The sequence below is a fragment of the Vipera berus genome, assembly GCF_964194415.1.
Source record: "Vipera berus genome assembly, chromosome: 7".
Lineage (NCBI taxonomy): Eukaryota > Metazoa > Chordata > Lepidosauria > Squamata > Viperidae > Vipera > Vipera berus.
In genome coordinates this window covers 64,590,387-64,617,877 of record NC_138209.1, presented here as the reverse complement: position 1 = coordinate 64,617,877, position 27,491 = coordinate 64,590,387, and positions in this window count along the sequence as shown.

Below are 27,491 nucleotides of genomic sequence, written 5' to 3'. Positions count from 1 at the left end.
GCATATAAAGCTGTTTCATAATATATTTAACTGGTATCTAAGTCTTATTTAGAATCTTCAAATCTATCAACCAGGTTAAGGTATCCTATTTGTTTGAAGTAATGTCATTTTTCGTATCAGGCATTTTCAGAGAAATGGTTTTTGTATTATATATTGCAGCCATATATCATCAAAACAAACTATTCAAGCAAGATTCCAAAATCACTTATCCCATGAGCTATTTTTATATCACTGTATGAATAGTCATTATTTGTTACACCTAAGCCACATGAAAACAGGAAGTAAATGCCTTAATAACTTTTTGCCCTCTATTGGTTAATCTTTATCATCCTTCGTAAATAAATGTTTTTGTAGTGCAGCATGCAATGAATAAGAGAGGAAAGCATTATTGAAAGAATTGGGACATGGAAAAACTTTCAAAATTTTCTTCTTAAATAAAGACAACATAAATCATGCTCTTTCCCAGGGGATTATAACTTTGATTTATGGGATGTCTCAACAGCTTCTATTATTCCAAGAATGATATCACTAAGAGCAAGAACTTTTGATACAATCATCATTACTGATAAAATTGAGAGAAGTGAAACTAAGGATAATCCACAAAGGAACTGAGTGGAGCTGGGGCTCACTAAATATGGGAAGAACCAATTGACCAGGAGGGAAAAAAGTATAATCCCCAGGAAGATTGCAATGGCAAATCACTTTTGTACTTTTGCTGTGCCTAAGGCCTATAGGAAACCATAACTTTTTCCTGCCATCTACTTACTGCCTGGACTTTTGTAGACCTACAAACCTTTTATATTGAAAATCCATTATATAAGAGGTCCAATAGCAGTAAATGAGGTTAAAGAAAGATGGAAAGACTAAACCAATATCATTAATAAATGGAACTGTAGGATAACAGTTACAACGGTTACAAAATATGGTACCTTAATTTCTAGAGGTGCTAGTTCCTGAATTAATAGTAGACAGATTTCCAAATAGGAAAATACTAAGTGTAGATGAAATACTTGGTGGAGTTTTTTAAGCCAATAAAAACTCTATGTTAACAAATATAGAAGAAGACCCTGTGACCCAAGGGTTGGAAATATCAGTGTATGTATCTTGCAGGTAAGAGAGAGGAACAGTTGTGGACTATCAAATCATTGCATGAATCATGTAAGCGAAGTTTCGCTTACAATCTTACCAAGCAGAAAAAATCTATACAAGGAGAGATAAGTACTTAGGAAAATGTGGAGTGATGTAAAATCAGATTGTTAACATGTTAGTAAGCTAAAGATGTAAAATGGAAAAAGAAGAGAATTTGATAAGAAGATACACTTATGAAAGTCTTTGGTCATGCCAAAATGTGGGATTTATTAAGACTGATATGACCCAGAAGCTACATAATCGAATTTTGAAAAAATACTCTGGTTCTGAATAGGAAAGGGAGTTTATGAATATGAGATAAGAATGCATATCATGTCCACATCTGTTTAACATATACAACAATTATATTATAAAAACAGTAGAGTTGGAAAAGATGACAGTAGGAATCAAATTTAGAGAATAAAACTCTCACAATATGAGATATGCCGATGACACCACTTTATTAACTAAATATAAAGCAGTTTAAAAAAGCTCATCATATGGAAAGTAAAATAACTGAATTACTGCATTTTGAAGACAAAAGTAACATCAGGGAGTGAGCTTTAACAGTTTTTGAGTGGTTAAAAGGACCCATAGCCTCTTATCTTCATGGCCAATACTTTTTACATTATAACAGACTTTAATCTCTAGTCACTATTTTCTCTCATCTATTTTAAAATAGCTCCTCATCTAGCCCACAGCCATATATTCACAGAGCTGACCTATGTTAAATAGGTGTTTAGATTTTATTTGGATAGAACAGGAAGATTTAGAAGGTCTAAATCCCTTCTAAATGTTTAGAAGGGACAGCAAGTATCTTTAATGGTATCCACAGTGACCATGTCCCAATGGGTGAGATTCAAGGTGCTGGTAATGACCTATAAAGCCCTAAATGGCTTGGGTCCGGATTATCTAAGGGAACACCTGCTGCTGGCATCAACTTCCCATCATCCTGTGCACTCCCACAGGGAGGGCCTTCTCAGGGTACTGCTGGTTAAGGAATGCCGGCAGGTTATTCCCAGGGGAAGGGCATTCTCTGTGGGCGCGCCAGCCATATGGAACCAACTTCCCACGGAACTCAGGACTGCCCCCGACCTTCGCTCATTTCACTGGGACTTGAAAACCTGGTTCTTCGAGCTGTTTGGCCCAGACTGAGGGGTTTTAATTTAATTTAATTTAATTGGGTTTTAGTTTAACTTCAGGGATTGTAATTTAATTAATAGTTTTAATTTATTTTAATTTTGTATACTATGTATTTAAATTTTCCCTGTAAACTGCCCTGAGTCCTATGGGAATAGGGCGGTATATAAATTTAAATAATAAATAATAAATAATAAATTGAGTACTTTACAGGCATATCTTGCCTATAAAAGTATTGATGTTTTTTATTCAAAAGAAAAGCAGTTTGGGCTGATTAAAAAGGACATTTTCCAATGAACAAAATTTGTAATTCTAACACACACTGTTGTCAACATACTTTTTAAAAATACTATAATACTCTGTACTGACTGTTTACTCTCCTTGCCCGATAGTTCTCTATAGTTCAATTGCATTCATGTCAGTCACATACTTTCCATGTTTGTTTGGCTTTTGTGTGATAGAGGCTGGATTTCTAGGCCTGACTTCCTTGCACAGACCCCTGACTTCTCCTGTTCCTAAACTTGTCACTCATTGTGAAGACTGATTTTTGTTATTTCAGTGGTGCTCATTACCCTTGACTATATATCTAATGATTTATTAGTTTGTTTTTGATACATTCTAGTATTTGATCTGATGCTGACTTTAGTTATTTGAATATTTTATTTATTTATTTATTTATTTGACTTATATACCGCCCTATTCCCATAGGACTCAGGGCAGTTTACAGGGCAATTAAAACCATACAATATAAAAGTTAAAATAAATTTAAAACAATTAATTAAATTTAAAAAGTTAAAACTTTAAAACCCAATTAAAAACCCCTCAGTCTAGGCCAGACAGCTCAAAGAGCCAAGTTTTTAGGTCCCGGTGAAATGAACAGAGGTTGGGGGCAGTCCTAAGTTCCATAGGAATACCTATGCTTTGAGAAGACTATGCAAGAATAAGATGCTTTATAAGTACTGTATTTTCTGGCGTATAAGACGACTTTTTAACCCATGAAAATCTTCTCAAAAGTCAGGGGTCGTCTTATACGCCGGGTGCTGAAACTTTAGGGACAGGGCTGGCTGGAAAACCTGGAGCAGATCTCCCATTTGGTCTGTGCAGGGAAAGCGGGACCAATTGGAGAAGAAGCTGCAGTCTGTGATTTTTTACAGGCTGGGGTCTGGGCGTCTTTCCTTCTAAAGTTGAAGAGCAGCTGCAGTCTATCCCAACTTGAAAGGCAGGTGGGGAATGCAGCAGTCAGAGCAGCTGCTTAGCTCTAAGGACACATTTGACTCAGGAACTGGGCGGGTGGGCTGGAAAACCTGGAGCGGATCTCCCATTTGGTCTGCGCAGGGAAAGCTTTAGAGTGAATTAGGAAAAGTTTAATCCACTTGCACTGTTTTATTTTTACATGTTTGATGACAAACAGCCTTATGTTTATAAGTGACAGTTTTCCTACTAAGTACCTGCATGTCATAAGCATTTGAATTAAAATTACCATATTAAAATCAAATCTGATGTTTTTTAATTTTTATTTGGTGTGCGTTGGAAGAGGGGTAGTCTTATACGGTGAGTATAGCCCAAACCCTATAATTTAACAGGAAATGTAGGGGGTCATTTTATATGCCCAGTTGTCTTATACACCGGAAAATACGGTATATTTCTATTATTTCCCACTCCTATGCATTGTTTTCACAGTATTTGCTCTGATATTTATATCCTGATGCATTTTTCATTCAATGCCAGTTACATTTTACAGTTTACATTTAAAATATAAATTATTGTTTAGATAGAAACATTTATATTATTTTAGAGACTAGTGCACCCCATTTATCATTTAGCAATTTTATCTTTTCTTATATGTGTGAGTTTATCAATAAGAAGCCTGAAAAATACTTTGGTGTATCTTCAGGATTATCAGCTGATATTTTGGCTTAAAATATATATTTATATAGTCACAATTCTATCCTGAATTTCCCAAAATGATGATTTCTATTACTTAACTTTGTTGATATACATTTAATAATTACATTGTTGGCCTTTTTTCTCCTGTTAACAACTGTTATGAGCTTCTTTTCTCCTTTTGACATGTAATTATATATTTCTTGCCATTTCCCTTCTGCCTATGATGTGTTAGCAGGTGGCTAAATTGCTGAAACACCCACATATACTGAAGAACTCTGGTTAGAGATCGTTTACTTCAAAAATTATATCATGATTTCAGTAGAAAAAAGGGGGGAAATAGGAGCTTGAGACATAAATTGTTTGTATTAGCAAACCAAGAGAAAGTAAACCAATTTGTGTATGAAGGGGAGAGAGTTTGTATCTGCAGGCTCCAATGTTTGGGGTGCCCTAGGGTTTGATCTTCTCCCCTGTTGATGTCCTCTTCAACATATAGATGAATACACTTGGTGAGGTCATCTGCCTGTTCAGGGTGCAGGATCATCCACATGTATACTCAGCTCTACATCTCTGCCTTTAGTGGCACAGGTGAAGTTGTCAATGTTTTTGACCCGATGACGGAAGCTGGATCTGGATAAGTCAGAACAAAGTTTGACTCAATTCTGACAAGACTGGTTGGCTGTGGCTGTTTGGACTCTCTCAATGGGGAGTGCACCATCTTTGATCTTCTATGGGGCTGCACTTCCCCAGTCAGGATTGCTGGACAACTTGTGGAACTGGTCAGACTTATAGATTCCACCACAATTGGGTGGGAAAAAAGAGGTTTAAGATGGATGAGAGTTCCTAAAAAGGGAGCTATTAAAAGTAGAATTATAAATAATATCAACCAGATTTTAAAATGGAGAACAGCAGTACTAATTTATATGGCTGAGCTACATAAAAAAGGTTACTGAAGACCTGGAACTAACAAAGGATATTTATAGGAAGAATAAAAATGAAAAAAATCACCAAGGAAGACTACAGCAGATAGTGGTAAATTGTAGAGAGGCTACCCCAAAAATTTAAATTCAGAATGAGTTAAAGTTGAGCTACCAATATAATAAGTCATACACACATAGCATGCATGTGCACCTGCATGTATATACACACAGAGAAAAAATAATAATCAGCTACTCATAAAATTAAAAAAATAAAATTCCTATTTTATTTCAATCTTCTCCAACATGAGATTATGCATAGTATTCATGAATAACAGGATAATAAAATCAGACTAAAACTTGAGACTGAAAATGTCATCAGGGAATATCTTTTTTACTTCAATTCAGTTCTGCCTGTCTTTAAAAGGGGGAAAGGATGATCCAGGGGAGTATAGTTTATAATAAATATCTGGGAAGATTCTTGAATAGATTGTGAAGAGTGTAAACATCTTAAAACCTATCACAAGAAGTAATTAATTTATCAAGAACTAATCTTGCAATATTGAGCATACATAATTCTCGCTGCTGTCAATACATGTAACATTAAGTATCCGCTCTCCTTATCATAGTTAGGGCCTATCATTTCTAAGAGCAACAATTCTGGTTTAAATTCTATTTCTTTTTAAATCATCTTCTCTAACCATAAATGTATCTTAAGTCAGAACTTTTTTGCTTTAGGACATGTCCACCAGATATGATAATAAGTACCTGGTCTTTGCTTACATTTCCAACAAATATTTGAAGTATTTTTAAACATTTTAGCTAGTCTTACTGTTGTCATATGCCATCTATAAAACATTTTATACAAATTTTCTTTATATGATACAGCTTTGGTTAGTCTAATATTTCTATCCCATAGCTTTTCCCATTCTTCAAGCTCTATAGTATGACCAACATTTTTTGCCCATATTATCATTGTTTCTTTAACTTGCTCCTCCTCCATCTTTAAGTTAAGCAGTAATCTATAAAGTTTTTAATCAGTTTTTCATCTGTTTTTAACAATGTAAGATCAAATTCTGTCTGTTCCTTATAGAACCCCATTACTTTCACGTCTTTTTCGTATCTCAATTGGATTTGTAGATATGGCCACCATTGTAAGCCAATACCTTGTTGTTGTAAGTCTTGTCTAGATTTCAATCTGCCTTCATTATCCAGTAAGTCTTTATATGTTACAGTTTTATCATAGTTAATTAAGTTTGGGTAAACAAAAGCTTCCATTGTTGAGAGCCATTCAGGTATCTTAGTATAATTTTTTTTCTTTTATTTTTTCCCATTCTGAGAGAAGTGCATTTCTTATAGCATGGGTCTGAAAATATCTATGCGCTTTATTCTTTCCATACCACAGAAAGGCATGCCAGCCAATCTGCAGGTCATGCCCCTCTAGGTATAGTAATCTTTTGTCTCTAAGTGTTATCCATTCTTTAATCCACGTCAAAATAGCTGCTTGGTAATATAATTTCCACTCTGGAAGTCCAAATCCTCCCCTTTCTCTAACGTCCTGTAGCAATTTCACTTTAATTTGTGCTTTTTTCCCTTGTCAATCAAATTTCAAAATTATGGTATTCAATTCATCAAAAAAGGCTTTTTCTAGTTTTACCGGAATGGTTTGAAATAAAAAGAGTATTTTTGGTAGAATATTCATTTTAACTGTAGCTATTCTCCCCAATATTGACAATTGGAGATTTTCCCACTTTTCTAAGTCCAGTTTTATTTGTTTTAATAGTTTTGTATAGTTGTCCTCTTTCAGTGTTATACATCTTGCTGTTAAATAAATTCCCAAGTATTTAACTTTTTTTAACTATTTGAAGATTTGTTTTTCTTGCAAATTGCATTTTCTGTTTTTCGGTTAAGTTCTTTGTCAAAACTTTGGTCTTTTATCTATTTATTATCAGGCCTGCAACCTCACCATATTGCTCTATTGTAGCCAACAGTTTTGTGCTTGTTTCCAGCATAAAGACCAGGTCATCCGTGAATGCCTGCAATTTATATTTTTCACCCTTTATCTCCAGTCCTTTAATCTCAAAGTCTTGTCTAATATTTCTGTTCAGTACTTCCAACATTAATATGAATAGCAATGGTAATAAAGGACATTTTTGTCTTGTGCCCTTTTTAATATCAAAGTTTTCTGTATAGTCTCCATTTACAATTACTCTAGCAGTCTGTTTATCATAAATTGCATTAATAAAGTTTTCTCCAAAATCCATTTCCAAAAGTTGCTGAAACATAAATTGCCAATTTAAGTTATCAAACGCCTTTTGCGCATCAAGAAATATCAAAGCCACCTGTTTGCCTCGATGGGCTTCATAATACTCTAAAACGTCCAAGATTGTTCTTAAATTGTTTTTTATCTGTCTTTTAGACAGGAAGCCATTTTGACCTGTGTATATAAATTGAATCAAGAATTTCTTAATTCTTTCTGCCATTATCGAGGCGAAGATTTTATAGTCTACATTTAGCAATGAAATTGGTCTATAATTTTTTATATGTATCAAATCTACATCTTCTTTAGGAATTAAAGTGATATTAGCTTCAGACCATGTCTTTGGTATTTTGGTTTTCAGAAGAGTTTTATTACAAAGTTCTTTCAAGATCGGAGTAAGCATGTCTTGTAACGCAATGTAGTATTCTGCAGGCAGTACATCTGGCCCCGGAGTCTTGTCCTTTTTTTGCCTTTTTATAGCTTCTGTAGTCTCCATCATTGTTATTGGTTTGTTCAATATGTTTCAGATATTCTGAGGAATTTTCAGTAAATTTGCTTTTATTAAATACTGTTTTATTTTTTCCTTAGAAATTTCCTTTGCTTTATAAAGAGACTCATAGTATTCTTTCACAATTTTTCTGATTGCATCATTTTGAAACTGTATTTCTCCTTTTGTATCTTGGAGTTTCTTTATTATTTTCTTTTCTTTTTCCTTTCTCAATCATATATGCTAGCCATCTTCCCAGCTTGTTAGCGTTTTCAAAAGAGTTCTGTTTGGCCCGTTTGATCTGTTGAGCCATTAATTCCATCTCAACTAAATTTAATTTGTGCTTTATTATTTCCATTTGTTTCTTGAGTGTTAGTTTATCTGGATGTATTTGTAATTCCAGTTCCAGTTCTCTAAGTTCCTCCCTCAGCTTTAATTGTAGTTGTTTCTTTTCTTTGTTCTTCTTAGCAATATAAGTTATGGCCAGGCCTCTAAAGTAAGCTTTGGCAGTGTCCCAAATGTTCTGAAGTGATGTTTCTTCCTTCATATTGATTTTAAAGAAGAATTCAATTTCCTTAATTGCTAATTGCAGGAATTCCTTGTCCTTCATTATCGATGTATTTAGGGACCATCTAGGTTTCTTCTTAATTCCTTTCCATATTATTTTTATTGGATTGTGGTCTGCCCAGTCATTGGTTTCAATTTCCACCTCTTAGATCATCAGTTTCAGGTCCAACGACATCCTTATCATGTCAATTCTTGACCATGATTTATGTCTATTCGAGTAAAAAGTATATTGTAGTTTCTCTGGGTTTTTCTTTCGCCATATATCTAAAATACTAAGTTCTTCCATCATTTTTGAAAATGCTTTAGGAAGTAAATTTCCTCCTTTCTGTCCTTGTTTAGCACTTTTATAGTCCAAGGTTCCACCCACTATTGCATTAAAGTCTCCCATTATACAAAAGTTTTGGTAATTTGAGTCTAATATTTTTTTATATAGTTCAAGAAAAAATTGTTACCGACTGAAGAAGTATTAATTAAGAAAATATTGGAATGAGCAGAAATGGATAGATTAACCTTAGAGATTAAAGAGAAAGAGCATTCAGTTTATTATAGAACTTGGAATAAATTTTATCAATGGCTAGGTAAATGAGTTAGAGAGAAAGGAATGTGATATGCAACTTTGAATCTATTTGGCTAAGAATGTTATCATACATTGAAAATTTAGTATTATGTTTGATAATTTATGATATCTATCAATGTTATTGTTAGGCTCATTATCTTTATTTATATATATTTACCCAGACAACATGCTGTTTGCCAAATATTGAATGTTATTGGGGGAAACCCCAACTCCTACCCTTAACCTTTCCTCTACCCTATACCAAATCCCCATTTCCCTATCTTCCTTTTTAACCCTATAAAACTAATAAAAATGTTTTTTAAAAAAGAACTAATCTTGCCATACTAACTCTTATCTCATGTTTTCTGATTGATTAACATATTTAATAACTTGTGTGAATGCTGTAGATGTAATATATCTGATTGCTACAAAACATTTAATAAAATTATCCATGAAATTCTGATTAATAGGTTAGTGACGTATAGGCTTAATGGCATAATAATTAAGTGAATATGTTACTAGGTCTGACTAATTACATTCAAAGGGGCTCAACAGTTCTCAGTCAGACTAGAATAAGACTGAGTAAGATTTTACAAGATTCATTCCTCGATCTGATACTCAATGTTCCAGTTAATAATTTAAATGAAGACAATATATAATACATTTAAAGAAGTACAATATTCTGTGTGATAGTTAATATTGATGACAGAATTAATATTTAATATAATGTAGAAAATGGGCTCAAAACAGCATAATCAAATTTGACATAAACAAATGTATTCACTTAGGAAAGAAAAATCATATACACAGATGTAGCACAGGGAGTAAGTTGCTTAATAGGAAAACTTGTAGTGTCTAAATTGCAAAAGTAACTAAACTCAACAGTACGATCTGGCAGTTCTTCCCACTTCCCTCAAAATGTTAGTAAAATTTTAGTCTGCATCAACAGAAATATAATTTTCAAATCAAGGTAAGATTTTTATACTAATCTCCATCTTAAATATTATGTCTTCTTCTGGGCAACATGCTTTAAGAACCCTTCATATAAATAAAAAAAGACCAATGGATATTATCAGGTTTATAAATTTCATGAAAAAGAACAGAAGAAATTTGTTGTTGTTTAATCTAGAAAGAGATTATGATGGTAGTATTCTTTAAAAACCTAAAAAGAGGTCATATATTGTAAAACAGGGCTTTTCAACTGGTGGTACATGTACCACCTGTGGTACATTGGCACGTGGCAGGTGGTACACGGCCCAGCCCAGCCCAGGGTAGTGAAGGAGGGAACGAGCCAAAGTGGCGCAGTGCAGGACTTGCCTTGAGAGAGTCCTCGGGAGCTGCAGGACTGCTGGGGTAAGGCAAAGGCCCCAGGATCAGCACTTCTGGCACACCTGGAAGAGAAAGGAGGAGGAGGGGGCGGAGACGGGAAAGACTATAAAAGGAAGCAGTTTGGGTGGGAGAGGGAGAAAAAAAGAGATGAAGCCTTGGGAGGAGGAGGAAGAGTCAGCTGGAGCTGCACCAAAGGTAAAAGGAGGAGGAGGAGGAGGGGGGGCGAGAGAGAAGAGGACAAAAAAAATGCCGGGTTTGCACATGGGTAGCAGCAACAAACAGGTAAGAAATGCAGCTGGGGAAGGGTTGCAGCATGAGAATCCTTCCTTCCTTCTCTCCCTCCCTCTTATTGTCCCTTCCTTCTCTCTTTGTCCCTTCCTTCCCTCCCCCCCCATGCACAGGAAGGGACAAGGGGAGGGGGACAGGCTGCCAGCATGGCTGGTGGCTGTGCTGCTGGTGGCTTGAAAGGCCACTGTAAATTGCTGGACAAGAGCTGCACAGCATTAAGAGCAGAGTGGCGGGAAAATATTTCTAATGAGGGAGGGAAAAAACAGGCATCCCCTGAAGGAGACCAGCAAATGTGCCTTGCCATTTTCACACACCTGTGGACTCCAAGAGAGGGGATGCTGCAAGCGGCATGAGAGTCCACATTACCTGTGTTATGCCGCCCAGAACCCAGCCTGGTTTCAGCAGGCAGCGGCGCATTTTCCTCACCACGCAGAGCAGCCAGGCGAGGCAAACCAGCGACATGCCAAACCTGCCTATGCATGTGCAAAGGCTGGGGTAGAGGAGAGCATATGTGCATCAGCCTCTGTGCATGCATAGGCAGGTTTCATCATGTCACCAGTTCGCTTTGCCTGGCCATTCCGTGCAGTGAGGAGAATTCGCTGCTGCGCTCTCCTGTACCTCAGCCTCTGCGCATGCAGAGGCAGATTCAGGAAGTGAAGGAAGAGATGATATTGAAGGGGGTGAGAAGAGGATATAAAAGGGGGTGAGAGAAGAGAGGATATTAAAAGGGGGTGAGAGAAGAGATGATATTAAAGGGGGGTAAGGACTACCTGTACTTTATCACTTTTTCCATTTTTTTGGTCATCAAGTTTTTGACACCTTGTTAGGTGACTGGTGGTACTTGAATATTACCATATTCTAAAAGTGGTATAATCGGTGAAATGGTTGAAAAGCCCTGCTGTAAAAGACCAAGATCTGTTTCCTGTCATTACTAAAGCCAACCCAAAGTAATAGATTAAAGTCAGAGGAGCTTTCCAAACTTCAAATATTCCAACTTAATATTAGGAAAAAAATTGTTAATAGTAACAATGTTTGACTCTCTCTCTCTCTCTCTCTCTCTCTCTCTCTCTCTCTCTCTCTCTCTCTGTGTGTGTGTGTGTGTGTGTGTGTGTGTGTGTGTGTGTGTGTATAGGTCTTGGCGTATTCGGGTCTTTTCCCATGTAAGATTGAGGGTGTCTTGGCGACATTTCGACGAGATCCCACTTGTCATCTTCAGGCTGGTGTCTTCGGCTTCATGCTTGTGCGAGCAAAGTGTGATCGGAGCTGCCGTCTCTCTATAAATATTGGTGGGGGTGTGTGGGGTGCTGGCTTAGTTGCTGGCTTATATATATAGTGTGTGTTTGTGTGTGTGTGTGTGTATAAACTCCCACATATATTCATTGCCATATCATTGTCAAAAATAGTGTGACCAAAGCAGACACAACATGTTTTCATTATACATTTGATTTGTTTATATTTAAATTTGCCTAACTTAAAGTGAAAAAATATGGATTACACTTTTAGAATAGTATATCCAGACCAGATGTTTACATAGTCATCTTGTTAAGACTCCTGACAATAAAATTATTGTAGATTTAGCCCATGCAATTGAAACAGCCTTTTTCCAATTGTATGTCTTCTCAATCTTCAAAATGGAGGACTATTCTGAATGTAGGCTATAAAGAAAGATTAAAACTTTAACTTTTGTTAATGAACATCTACTTATAGAAACATATGGAAATAGTGGGTTTCCCTAAATTCACAAACTTTTTTCCTGCATGATAAAATGTAGCCTTTCCTAAACTGGTGTCTCCAGATGTTTCAAGGACTACTTGTGATTAGGAGGCTCTACCTGGCATAGGGAAACCAGGTTCATCATTTCAAATGGACATTCACGAAGAATCACTATCTCTCATGTTATGTTATGTCCGGGATGTGAAGAAAATTTGGAGAAGAGGATTCTGTGTTTGGTAACTTGAATTTCTAAAGCATAAGCAGAATATAGATTTACAGAAAGTAATGGCTTTAGGTTGGCTTTTTGGTTTTGTATGTAGATGATGTAATCTTAGTTCTCCATTAATTTAATATTGTATCTCATGTTTAACTTCCATTATTTAATTTAAATTTTAAATTTTGTTTTAAGTTGAAAACCTGAAAAGTTGAAAAGAGGATATTTTCCTCTGATGGGGAGCAGTTTGTGGGAGATGAAACTTGAAGAAAAGCCAAAAATTGATTTTTTTTAAAAAAAAATTCAGAATTATTAAGACATAGAGTTGCTTATCACTTTAAATGCTTTCACTTATGATTCATAGTCTTTTATAACAACTAGATCTACAGTATGTCAAAGTTCTGACAGACAAATAAAGCAGAACTCTGAGGCTTGCAAATTCCTCAAAGAACATATTTATTAGTTACAAAGTTTCGGCATGTCAAAAGTGAAACCAAGTGTGAAGACACATGTAAGAATTCTCCAATTCAAAGTTAAGAAATCCCACCTCTAAAGCTATGCAAGCAACTACGTTCCCCAATACATCTTCTTGGCGGGCTTTTCATGCAACACCTAGCCTGCAGTCTGGGGAGCAGCCGATGACCTTGGTTTCCACGGGACAAAAGAATATTTTGACTAGCCAAGCACCTGGCAATCCCCCCTCCCAACCGAAAATGAATAGGGAAAATTGCTACAGCCATATTCATTTTTAAAGTTGACCTAGTACACATATAAAGATAGCAATGGAAAAGTTGAAGCAAACTTTTTGAAGAGGAAACAGAACAGACTCTCTGAATTAGAAATGCTTTAGTGATTTATTAAACGAAAGAATTACCAGTTGACATTTCTGGTACACATTATACTATAGGTATTGACAGGATGTTCAAAGTTAAGGAAAAGTCCCATCTTAGACTAAAAGCGGGTGACTTTGGGTCAATCACTCTCTCTCAGCCCAACTCACCTCACAGAGTTGTTGTTCTGGGAAAAATAGGAGGAAGAAGGTGTGTTAGATTTGCTGCCTAGAGTTATTTGTAAAAATAATAAAAATACAAATAAATAAATTAAAAATGTTGAAGAACTAATGATCAATTTACAGGGTCTGCTTCGGAGAAACAATTTACAATTTTTAAACATTCCCTACAATCAATTGATATAAAGAAACAACAAATATTTTTATGTATTTTTATGTATTTACATTTTCATATTTTTTATGGTGGATGAGCCACCTTGACTTGGAGGAAGAAGCTGGAAGGTGGAGAATGTACTCTATTGCATTTCTAACCTTGATGCTGTTTCTTTATTATTTACTTTGCATTTTTCTTGTCTTTTATTAAATCTTGTATTTTTCAATGTTATAAAAGTTATTTTATTAGTTTTTTAAATATTTGAACATGTGCCTTAGTTAAATTAGTAATCTTTTCCCTTCAGCTATGAAGATAATGATATTTTGAGCGCATCTTTCGAAATATATGTTATCTTCAGTGGCTTCCTGGAATGTAGAAGGCCTTTTTCTAAAAAGAGATAGTTAGATAAACCTGAGACATCTAAAAATTTAAATTGGTTATTTTAATTATTGGATTCATTTAAAAAAAAACAACCAAGAATTTCCTGTCTTTTATCTTGATCAAATATATATCAATAATAATTCGGGAATTCATTCTTTCCAGAACAACACTCCCCATAAATATGTGTGGCTCTAACTTGCAAAATGTTCCAAAACTCTCTTCCGACCTGGCTCTGTTACTAGGTCTAAGATAAGGTTGTTTGTGGAGCTCCTATCAAATCTTTTTGAATGATGCTAATAAAGTTTTGTCCAAGAATCATTATTCTTAAATTATCTCTTTTAAATAAAGTCAACCATGCAAAATCTCTGTGGAACAGGCAGTCTGAAAATCTTACAAATCATTCATTCATTCATTCATTCATTTAAAACCTGTTAGGGGTGTTGTACCATCAGTTAACAAGTCTTCAAATTTGTACTGAAGTAAGAAATAAATGACCCAGTATATTTGCAATATTCATGATTGAATAGTTTAATAACTATGCTGCATTTAATAATTACTATGGCTCTGCTGAAAATTATACAGTATACATTTAAATTTTGATTCATTTTTTATTATAGGGTAGATCTGTGATACATTTATATGTTGGAGTTTAATTTGGTGGATATACGGTGACTTTTAAATCTTTCACAGCAGAGGTAGTGAGGTATCCCTGGACTTACAGTGGAACGCTGACTGTGGCACTGTTTTAGGGCCTTTCAGCCTGATAGTGTATTTAGCATTTACTGAATATAATTGCTCACATTCACTTTGAGTTGGATGCTTGATAGTGAGGTCTCTGATATGAGAGTGGATGTCTTGTGAAATTATCTGGTAGTCTTTCAAATCTACGCATCTAATTAAGGAGACATGGTTCTGTGTGAATGAGTTCAGACAGTTGAAAATAAGATCCATGTCCTTACTAGTTAATATAGGGCAAAGTATTTTAAATAAGTCAGCTGTTCTTGTAGAAACCCAGAAAGTTGACAATCTGCACTTTTTTTCCCTAGAGGTGAAATGGTGGAATGATTGCTTTATGTTATATTATTTATAATAGGTTATTTTTTCCTGCCTCAACCAACATTTCTGTTATTTTTTTAGATTTCTAGACTTTTTGCTGCCTGGTCTAATTTTGTTTTGTAGTTTTCCTCTAAATTTTCCTGATCCTTTTGAGAATAATTTGTTAGGAGAATCAGCCAGTAACTATTTTTTTAATTCATAGCCACATGGTCTGTAGCAGTAATAGTGTTTACTCACTTTGTCTTCTTTTTATATTGATTTCAATTTTTTCAAGCATCAGGATCTTATTCAAAGATTTTAATTTTTATCTATCATTTCAGATGACATTTTATACCTTGGAGTCCCTAGGATGACCCATGTTACATCACTGTTCCATGAGCTGCACTGACTGCTGATCTGCTTCCGGGAGCAATTCAAGGTCTTACTTTATTTCCTTTAAATCTCTTCATCATCTCACCCCACTGGGATTGGTCAACCCTACCTGCACCAGCAGAAGAGACATGCTGTGGGCCCCATTGGTCAAAGAATTCCAGCTGCTGGAGTCCAGGAGAAAGGCCTTCTCTTCCATGGCTCCTGCCTTTTGGAACATCTTACTCTCTGAGGTAAGATTGGCTTTCACCTTTCTGACCTTCTGCAAGAGCCTAAAGACCTGGCTCTGCCAGATGGTTTGGGGCCCCAGTGGGAGAATCTCACACTGGAGGTGATTGATGCAACCCCACCTCATCCTGTTCCCTCCCTCCCCACCTTTAACTGCAATATAAATTTGCTTGTGATTTCCATTTTTATTGTTTTAGAAATATTTATTTTTAGGACCTTAATGTTTTAATGCAGTAAACCACCAAGAGTTGTTTCAATACCCAGAGGGAGGGCCTTCTCTGTGGGTGTGCCGGCCCTCTGGAATTAGCTGCCTGTAGAGCTTAGGACTGCCCCTGACCTTCGCTCATTCCGCTGGGACCTGAAGACCTGGCTCTTTGAGCTCTCTGGCCTGGTCTGAGCATATTAATTGGGATTTTAACTGTTTTTTTAACTGGGGTTTTATTGCAAGGTTTATATAATTCTTTTAATTGATTTTAAGTTTTGTAACTGTTGTATCTGTTTTTTAAATAACCTTGTGAACTGCCCTGAGTCCTACGGGCGAAGGGCGGTATATAAATTGAATAAATAATAAATAAATAAATAAATAAATAAATAAATATAAGATGGGCAACAAATACATTTAATAAATAAATAAATGTGTTTCAGTGGCTGTCTGATTTTAATTTATAAAGTTTAGTAGTCCTAAAAAAACAGTAATGGTAATACAGAAAGAGAGCAAGAAGAATAATTAGATGCTGAGATTAAACCTTACTATGAAAGGCAAGAGAGTCAATGAGTGGTTAAAGCATGAGGAAGTTTTAGTCCTGCCTTGGGCATAGAACCAGCTGAGTGACCTTCAGCCAGTCACTTTCTCTCATCCTTAGGAAAAAGGAAATGGCAAACCACTTCTGAAAAACCTTGCCAGGAAACTGCAGGGACTTCTTAGGGCAGTCTCTGAGATTCAGACATGATTGAAAATAATAATAATAGTAACAACAACAACAACAACAGTGAAATTGCTGCAGGCTGCGAAAACACAGAGCATTATAAAAATAACAGAAACAAAGGCAGAATATAAGGAAAAATGGCTGGATGACAGATTAAATAGATGGAAAACCAAAGCTTTGCATGGACAGCATTTGAAAAACATTGAAGGAAAATGTGATAACAACTTGACATGGGCATGGCTTAAGATGGGAACCATCAAGAAAGAAAAGGAAGGCTTAATACTGGCTGCTCAAGAACAAGCACTACAAACTAATGCCATGAAAGCGAAGATACAAAAATCTACTGACAATCCAAATTGCCGACTTTGCAATGACAAAGTTGAAACTATTTCAAATTTAATATTTGAGTGCAGCAAAATCACGCAAACTGATTACAAAGCTAGACATGACCGAGTTGCTAAACTAATCCACTGGGCATTGTGTAAAAAATATGACTTGCCTGTGTCCGAAAAGTCATGGGAACATAGGGTGGAAAAAGTTGTCGAGAATGAGAGGGTGAAGATCTTGTGGGACTTCCAAATACAGACAGATCACCATTTGGAACACAACACTCCAGATATCGCAGTCGTAGAGAACCAAAGCATACATATGATTGATATCGCTGTACCAGGAGATGCCAGAGTTGAAGAAAAAGAACTGGAAAAAAAATTACAAAATACCACAACCTGGCCATCAAAACTGCATGATTATGGATGAAACGTGTAACAGTGATACCCATTTTCATCGGGGCACTGGGAACTATGTCCAAAATTTTTGCAAAATACATCAAGAAATTGCAGCTTCCTGCAATAACTCCAGCAAAGCTACAAAAAAACTGGACTATTCGGAACATCTTACAGGAGTATAGCCAGCCGTACCAATAGGCTGAAGAACAGTTTCTATCCATGGGTTGTCAGGCTCTTGAACGGGAAATAACTTTATGTATGACTGACTTGCGAGGCCGGTGTGTTGTGCAATCAGCTCACATTGTGTAACGAGATGGTGGGTTTCTTGTCACTGTGAGTTGTGGTGGTGGGTGGCACGAAGGGAGGCTCAGCCAATCTCACTGTACACATGTTGTAGTTTGATAATAAAGGTTCATTCATTTAAGGAGATATCTGATTGACACCATTATTGCCAGTCAATTTGAATGTTCAGTTGACTTAGGTTCATGTTTAATGAATAAAAGAATAATAATAATAATAATAATAATAATAATAATAATAATAATAATAATAATAATAATAATAATAATATTTTATTTATTTATTTTATTTTAATTCCATTTATATCCCGCCCTTCTCCGAAGACTCAGGGCGGCTTACAAGCTTAATAATAATAATAATAATAATAATAATAATAATAATAATAATAATAATAATAATAATAATAATAAAGCTGGGGTAAGAAATAAAAGACATAAGAAATGGGAAAAAGTGGCACTGAATTCCTAATATCATTGTCAGCACTAGTTTGGATTTGCCTGAGCAAAGAATCTCACCCTGTGGAAGCAACACAGTTTTCAACAGTTTTGTTGAAACAAAATGATGATATGATTCTCTGGATGATGCACTAAGTTCAGTGGTGGGATTCAAATATGTGAAAAACCGGTTCTCTGTGTGGATGCCTGTGAGGTACACAAGAAATGTACATGTTGTAACTTTCCATTTCTGCTAAAGGAATAGGCCTATAGAGGCACTTAGCTAAAGATACATTTAAGAAAGGAGATGTAGTAAGCTGGGGGAATAGAGAGAAACTATATATACTGACTTATACTTTTAGAATAGTTCAGATTATTGTAGAATAGCATATAGCTTATGAATAACATATTATTCCATTTATATAAGGCTTATTCTTTATAAAAACTGCTTAGAGTTAGTATTTTAAAGTATAACTATGAACCAAAGTGCAGCCATGTTTAACTGAAGCATGAACTCTTTTACACACATAGCTTCTAGATGCAAAGCAGGCATTCTTATAGAAAAACAAGGGAAGACATAAATCCTTTATAATTGCAATTATTCAGTATGGGTGGCAATTTACCTTGTAGATAGGGCTATACCCCGAGTTAGCAGAATGTTACAAATCATGTTACAGAAAAGGGAATGAAGATAAGACAGGAACAAAAGAGGGATTTTTGATCTAATAATTGTAGGGTCTGGTAATTGCAATGATTGCTAGGCAGTTGGAAAGCATGTGACCGGGTGGGCCTATCAACTGGGCTCACTTTGGAAGGATGTGGCGTGATGCACGGGACAGGGTATAAAAACCTATGCAAAAATTGATTCAAGTGTGGACTCTGGGATTTGCCGTTACTAAGAGTTCCACCGCTTTTGCAAAAGGTTTAATAAAACTTGTTTTGTTTTCCAATACCTTTGGAGTTGAATTTTTATTCCTCACATGCCACTTCCGGAAGTCCATTCTGGGCCTGGGCAACAAAAAATTACCGGTAGCTACCGGTTCTGCTGAAGTGGTGCGAACTGACTGAGTCCCACCACTGACTAAGTTGCTTCTTGTGCCTCAACCAGCACTTGTGATAGCTGGAAGGGGCGGGGGAAGCCTGCTGAAAATTATTAAGAATCGAGGGAAGCTGTTTTCAGTACAGTTTCTATGTCTGCCTTCTGACGTGAAACCACTATAAGTGTAATAAGCATGAGCAAGAACCAGCAAAGAGAACTTGTCGTAGACTTTCAAAGCCAAAATCTGCAAGGCCAAAGGATATTCCCTGTGGAGGAAAGTAATTTTTGCTATTTAAAAACTGAAATCAATTTGATATCGTGTCAAGGAACATGGATTATAAAGCAGGAAAGTAAATGATTGAATTAAAAGCTCTATTTCCATATTGTTATAGAACTCCTGGTCTGTATGTGTGTTTGTGTCTGTGCGTGTGTGCGCATGCGCACTCGTGTGTGCCTTCAAGTCAGTCTTAACTCCAGGCAACTGTGTGGATAAGCTGCTGCAGTTTACCACTGTCTTCTTCCTAAGGCTGAGAGAGAATGTCCAACTGAAGGTCACCCAACTGAATGTGTGTCTAAGGCCGACACTAGAATTTACATCTCTTGATTTTTAATCTGTTTCACTACAGCTAACTCATTTGTGGAAGTCTATAGTTTGCTATCTCTGTGGAATAGCAGGAGTTCTGCCGGGGAGTTATTGATGCTTACAACTGAAAATTTAAGTGGTGCTTATAGTTAAATTCCATTGCCTTATACCTCAGACAAAATCTAAGGTGAACGTCATTGCTTCTGTATAGTTTGCTATGATGAGTAAACAACACAGTCAATATGAGTCCCTTCAAATTATTAGTTTGAACCAGAAAATTAAGTCTAATCAGAGCTTCAGTTCAAATCTTTGAGTCAAGTTAATTTTATTGTGGAAAACCAATTCAGACTTGAAATCTGATCATCACCTTTGAACTGAATTCTCGAAAACAAATGTTAGACAGCTCTAGACTTTAATATCCTATAAAATCCTAGCCATTAACTTTTTGCTTAAAATTCAACATTTCATAAAGCCCAAAATAGTTCTTGCATTACCTTGCATTAATGATACTTAAGAACTAATGTTTGCTAATTAGTACTATATTTCGCTATGAATTGAAATTGTTTAGATTATATGCATAAACAGCGTTTCAGTTGGATATATGCCTTCTCAGGGAAATAATTAAGTGCTATAAGATTAAACTAGTTTACCTCTAAAGATTGTTTCATACATTGCAGGTTTATAGGAGTGCATTAAATGCATATACATACAATTATTGTTTCTGTAATGTGTTTCATTTGTATATATTGATAAGTTTATAAATTCAAATCAGTGTAACCAATCTAGGTTTTTCCCAGAAGTATAATCATACTGTAGTCTGCTTATTTGTATTTAATTGTAATAACACATTTTGCTTAGAAAACTTCTATATTTAATCAAATATTTCTGAATCTTTTTCACAAAGCTATTAAATATCCATAGTGGATATGCACAATTTAATAACATTTCATGAATTGTGGAATTGCATACCCATGAAGCATTAAGGTAGTCGCTGAGCATCGGTACTTCATTTCAAACATATTTAATTTCAAATCATCATTATACCTTGTAGCTAAGCATTGATCAAACTCTATAGGGAATTTAGGCATGTTTGTGTAAAACTATCATGGGTCAGTAAAACGAGAAGATTTCTTCAATCTGGAGAAAAATCAGAGTGCCAGGATATAGTGGTTCTTTCTCCAGTCCTGGATTATTTTCCTGGCTTATTGCCATCCACTTTGTCATAATGGAGTGAACCTGGCTGGCAGTTCAAATGGTTAACAGTATAGAGGAGCAGGTGAATGGAATACCTGGATTATGTTGGCTTGTAGCCTTATCTGATGCAATGTTCCTCATGATGGCTGTATAATCAGGCAATAATACATGGCTGACTGGTATACCTAGCCTTACTATATTAAAGGGAGAGTCAAACCTTTATAGCTGTTGGGCATATTTGGACTATTCAGAGCATTTTCCTAGGTGCTTTAACAAAATAGGAGTGTCATGGGGAGAGAATGGCTATTCTAAACATTATTGTCATGGAGGGAGCAGCCCACCAGAAGGCATTCAGCAAAGGTAAGTTTATCTCTTCCCCGAAACATATGTTATTATCCTAAATAGTCTTTTTTCTGTCAACAAGTAGAACTGCCATTCCAGAGAGAAAGAGAGTGCAAATCAACAAGACTAGATTTCAATATTCAGTATTTGTATATTGTCAGAATGTTTCTGGACTCTCTTTAGGGCATTATTGGTTATAATAATCTACAATTTGATCCTTTAGAACATGTTGTATTCCTAGTTTTTTAATGTCACATTTTTCGTTCACATTAAATCTAAATATCTCTAAAAAATTTGTCATTCAATTTCAATAAAAGTTAATTGCATACATTTTGCCTTGATCTTTCTCACATTAATGAAATAGAACATGGGATTTATTAGACGAAAATTTCTTTTCATTTATCCTTTCTGTTTACCGCTGGTGTTATATAGAAGGCTTCAAGGCTTCTGAGCATAATTTTGACAAGTTTATTTTTCATAAAAGAGATGGTCACTTTTCTTTATCCAGCTTTAGCTTTGAATAATAAATGGACAGCGAAAAACAAACCAGGTAAAAGCAAAAATAAGAGATAATCAAGAAGTAATGAAAAACACATCTCCATGTATTGTCTTCTCTACCTTGCCACTATTATAGTTTGTACAATTTCCCTTGCACTCTTCTTTTACAATTCTCCTATGTTCATTTTCTTGTAAGGCTTTTTTCCTTGGGCCATAAATCTGAGCAATTATTGTGATTAGAAGTGAATGTATTTTATACTTTTTCCAAAGAAGCAGAATATCACTATTTTGCCTACATAATGACTTTGTTATTATTTTTTGTATAGATTTTATTAGTTTTTATGGGGTTAGGGATAAGGTACAGTCGGGATTAGGGTTGGGGTTTGGGTTAGGGTTAGGGTTGGGTTTGGGGTTTTTACAAATAACATTTTCAATATTTAGTAAACAGCATAATGTCTGGGTACATGTATTTAACTAACAATAATAGATATAATTAATTATCATAATGTTAATTCATCACTCAATAGCCTTCTTCTTACTAATATAAATTCAAAATTACATATCACACTCCTTTCTCTCTGCCTCATTTTTCTAGCCATCGATAATTTTTTCCCCATGTTCTAAAGTAAACTGAGTCCTCTTTATCTTTAGAGTCAATCTATCCATTTCTGAGGTGGCTCAGTGGGTTAGGACGCTGAGCTTGTCGATCAGATGGTTGGCAGTCTGGTGGGTCGAATCCCGAGTGAGCGCCTGTTACTCGTCCCAGCTTCTGCCAACCTAGCAGTTCGAAAGCACGTAAAAATGCAAGTAGAAAAATAGGGACCACTACGGTGGGAAGGTAACAGTGTTCCGTGTGCCTTTGGCATCTAGTCATGCCGGCCACATGACCACGGAGACGTCCTCGGACAAGCGCTGGCTCTTCGGCTTTGAAACGGAGATGAGCACTGGTCCCTAGAATTGGAAACGACTAGCATGCATGTGCGGGGGAACTTTTACCTTTACTTTATCCATTTCTGCCTACTCTAGAAATTTCTTAATTAGTACTTCTTCAATTGGTAAGTTTTCTTTTTTCCAATGTTGGGCAAATACCACATGATGAGTTTATTTTCAGGGTGACCTTCAGGTTACAACTGGTAACAAATATATTAAGAAAAAAATCTTAATAGTCTGAAAATTATAATAATAATATTCCCTAATTCCAGATGTTCCAGAAAGGAGAAAAAGAAAAGACAACCTCTATATGTGCCTACAGTATAAAGGACCCCATGATCTTCAGTGTTTTTTTATTAGGAGTTATATTGTACATTTTGGCTCTCTAAAGCTTCCCCAAGTAGAATATATCCCCTTCTGTTTGCAACACTATACATTTTAAACAAAGGTGATTAACATGGTTAGCAATTAAAGCTGAAATCTCAGAGACAGAACATATATTTTGCATATGGAAGTCATCCCATTTTAATTTCTCATAGCTCCCATTGGAACAATCACATGATAAATAATAGTGAAAATTCTCAATAATAATTTCTAATACTAAGCTAAGTGGAAAATAATGCAGAAATTGCAGTTTTTTCACATTCTGTTTGATACAGATTCTCCACCTCTAAAACTTGTAATCTCAACGATATCTAATATTTCCAAAATCTGTTTGAAAAAATCATTCAGACTTTCATCACTACCACACCATTTTTTTAAAAATTAAAAGCTCTAAAAGAGAAACAGAAACCAGCTTATAATAATGGTGTGTTGTGTTGAGAAATCACATCCTATCACTGGAGAATAATAGATAATATTTTGGCATAGAAAGCAGTGATGAAGAATATTGTACACTCACTCAGTCATACAGAATTAGACGTATATATTTGAGGTTGCTCTATTAGCTGATTATTAACTACACATATTGGTTTCTGTATAGCGAACCATCAATTAAAATATAGTTACATGAATGCCTGAACGTCAACACAAACGAATATTAGAAGATTTGTTGGTAATCATAAGAAAAACCGGGCTGTACCAGCTACTGATTTGTGCTCTGATTGTACTGTTTGAAGCAGCTTCTCAATTCCTTTCCTGTTGTTAAAGGCATTGTGCACACAGTATACATTTGAATAATACTATGCTCAAAACTGCATAGCAACCTTTAGCTCAGATATCAAATGAGTTCTCCCACACCAAAATCATACAGCCTTTTGATTTTCTTTCTTTTTCCCACTCTTATTTGTCTAAACTAAATTGTATTACAATAATGCACACACACACACACACACACACAGAGAGAGAGAGAGAGAGAGAGAGAGAGAGAGAGAGAGAGAGAGAGAGAGAGATTTTGGATTACCCAAAGGTAGCTAATAAAATTTAAGGAATGTATAAATGCCATCACTGGGAAATTGCTAAGAAATAAACTTGCTGATCCAGAATTAATGTAATGTTCAAAAGCAATTTTGTAAAAATCTGTCTTTGGCGATTACTTTCTCATGGGTCAATGAGTTTCTGTTTTTCTGTTACTTAGCTGAGAAGTGCTTCACGTTTCTGCTTAGTAGAAAAGTTGCATTTTTGTGAAGGAGAAATTAGAAAGGTAAATTAAATGGAACTACCTTAATTAGTTTATGTATATACTTCAGGTAACACTGAATATGGAAATTTGTTATGTAACACATGTATTACATTTCTTGCACACACACACGTATGCAAATACACAGTGTGCATGGCTCTCTCTCTCTCTCTGTATGTGTGTTTGTGTGTGTGTTCAATTTTAGAATGGAAGGGAAAGAAACTACAAACCTCCCCCCCCCTCGGCCAAATGACATCTTAAGAAATCTATCACATGTCATCAGAAACACAATATTGCATTTACATAGCATCCCAATCTGGATGGCTCCAGAAAATATACACAGGCCTGCTGGAACAAGGGTTCAAGCATTATTGAGAAATTTTGTCAGACCACTAACCCAAAGCTCAGACTAAGCAGACCAACATTCTATCGCAAGCTACATAGAAAGATTACTATGAAGCAAAAAGTAAGCGTGGAAGGCCCAAAAGGAGAAATGACAAAGCCTGAGAACATGAGCCGAAATTTCAGAAGAACAGGCTCTTTGGGAAGATCTTCATTCAAGCGGAATTATTTTTGCTTTTACATAATGAAAATCCCTAATTTGAATCTGGTGCACAACCCAGCACTAGAAAATATATAAATCTGTTCCCCAAAAGGATCCAATCTGATCAAAAAGATCCCAAATAGCGCAGCTCTTTCATGAGTATAATCTTGGCTTACCATTTTTATTTTGCCTAATAGGATAGCTCTGAATGTTAGATAATATACATTATAGAGTTATCAACCAGGCAGGCAGCCAAGGCATTTTCAGCAGTTATTCAATAGAAAGTATGTTAGCAGAGAAAGTGTCTTTTTTAGTCCCCACCATTTTATCTGATGCAGAGTTATCAGTTTTGATATCAGTCTATGGCAGATGTGAACAACCTGTGGCTCACAGCTCCATTCATCCCTTGCCAATTCAAGAGTCCTTTTTTGCCATCAGTGATGGTTTAAAACCAGCAGCTAAGCTGCCCACCATTTGAGATGGGAATCAAACATTCTAGCATAAACCTTGGAATATAATCATCATCATTTTTCAGATATATCGCTCATTCTTACTGCCACCAACGTGAATGAATGAATGAATGAATGAATGAATATGCATACACAAACACACACACACACAAAATAAAACCTAACCCAGCCCACTTGTGTGACATGACTCTGAGATAATAGAATAACAGAGTTGGAAGGTACTTTGAAGGTCTTGTTCTGTACCAGCCTGCTACCGGCCCTGCAACAAAAGCAGGGACGACCCCTTTACAAACGGCAAGAGGCTGGAATAACGTCTGCCACATTTATTACTACAAAAACAAACAAGACACGAACCAAGATACAGGAGCTTTGAAACACTATCCGAGCGGTTGCTTTCAGCAAACCAGCCCTCCCCACATATTCCCTTTATAAAGAGTTCAGGGCGTGGCTTCTCTCTCCCTCCTTCCGAGAAGCCCCATTGCCTTCCTCTGTTTACTCCTACTTGACTGCCTCCTGCATCGGGCGTCCTTGAACAGGGCCAGCTGTGGGTCATCTTCATCCACACTGTCAGGCTCACACAGCTGGGTCTCCATGGTGACCAAGTGGGAGGGGCCTGCCTGAGGGCAATCATCAGCAAGATCTTCAACCCCCTCAGCAAGGTCTTCAACACCCCCCTCCTCCTCTGAGTCGTCCGACCCAACTGCCGAACCCACAGGCTGACCCTGAATCACAACAGGTCTTCTAGTGCAATCTCTACTTGAGCAGGACACTGTACTTAGACACTGCTCATTAGATACTTTGGCCACCCATGACTGATGTCACTACCTGATGTATGACAAAACTATACACTTTTTTAAAAAATCAGCAATAAAAAAATAGCAATTAGCAGGAAATATTTCTTCAAACAAATCATATTAGCCGATGATTTTCTTAATTATTTTAAACATGCAGATTGAAGGCAGAGTACTTTTACAAAATACTGTGCAGCCAAGTTAGAGATAAATAAAAGATGTTTCTCAACTGCACATAAATTAGTGAGTTGATGAATTAGGTGTTTAGAGGAAAGGCAAAGCCTCCAGAGAGTCAGCGCTCATTTTGTAATTCTGAAAGCTATAATGAAGTTCTCCATTTCACCAACTGTGTGAATAATGTGATACTGTAGAAGCTAAATTGCAAAAACATAGTGTGTCTTTTTTCATATTGGCTTAGTTTTAGAATTCATATGGTTGCAAATTTAAAACCTATTATATATCTATTTAAATTATAAGGCTATTCTATACTTCAGTGAGTGTAGGGAGCTTACAAATAAAAAGAAAACAATGCACACAAACACAACTGTCCACAAGAGCAGACACCTAGTCTTAAATAAAACAAAACTAAACTTCCTAAAAGGGATTATCCAACCATCTTAACCCAAGGCTTTGGAGAACAAACAGCTCTGAGTAATTTATGGAATGCCCTAAGGGTGGGGGCTTCATGGGAGAATGTTGTTCCAGAGGCAACAAACAGCCATCAGAAGCAATGCCTGCACAAAAACGATACATGGTTAAATAGTTATCAAAACACATTGAGAGATCAAAGAGCACAAGGATGAATGTACAACCACTACCCCAGCTCTATTACAGGTAATCAGTGAGTGCAACCAGTGCAGGCCCCATACTAAATCTCAGCTTGAAACCTGACTGAGATAATCTTCCAGAAGACTGAAATGGGACTGTTAAGCTTCCATATAGGAGAACAAACCAATCAGAACAAGATTCAGCAGTCCATCTGCATTTTGAAGACAACAAGATTCACATTCTGGACAGAAAAGACCAGGGGTTTGAAATAGGGGTAAAAGAAGCCATCTATGCAGTGATGGGATTCAAATATATGTGAACAACTGGTTCTCTGTGTGGATGCCGCTTCCGGAAGTCCATTCTGGGCCTGGGCAACAAAGGATTAGCTAACGGTTCTGCTGAAGTGATGCAAACTGGCTGAATCCCACCACTACATCTATGTTAAAAATGAACAGCCCTCTCTCAACCAGGGATGGGGTGTGGGGTATGACACTATCTATCTTCTGTCTACAACACAGTCCTTTCAGCAGTCCCAAGAAGCTTCCACACCCATTTGCACTCTGATTCAGGTGACAACTGAAGGTACACGTAAATCCCTACGTGGCCGCAATGACTCTTAGAGCACTAACAACCAACCTTCAGATAAGAT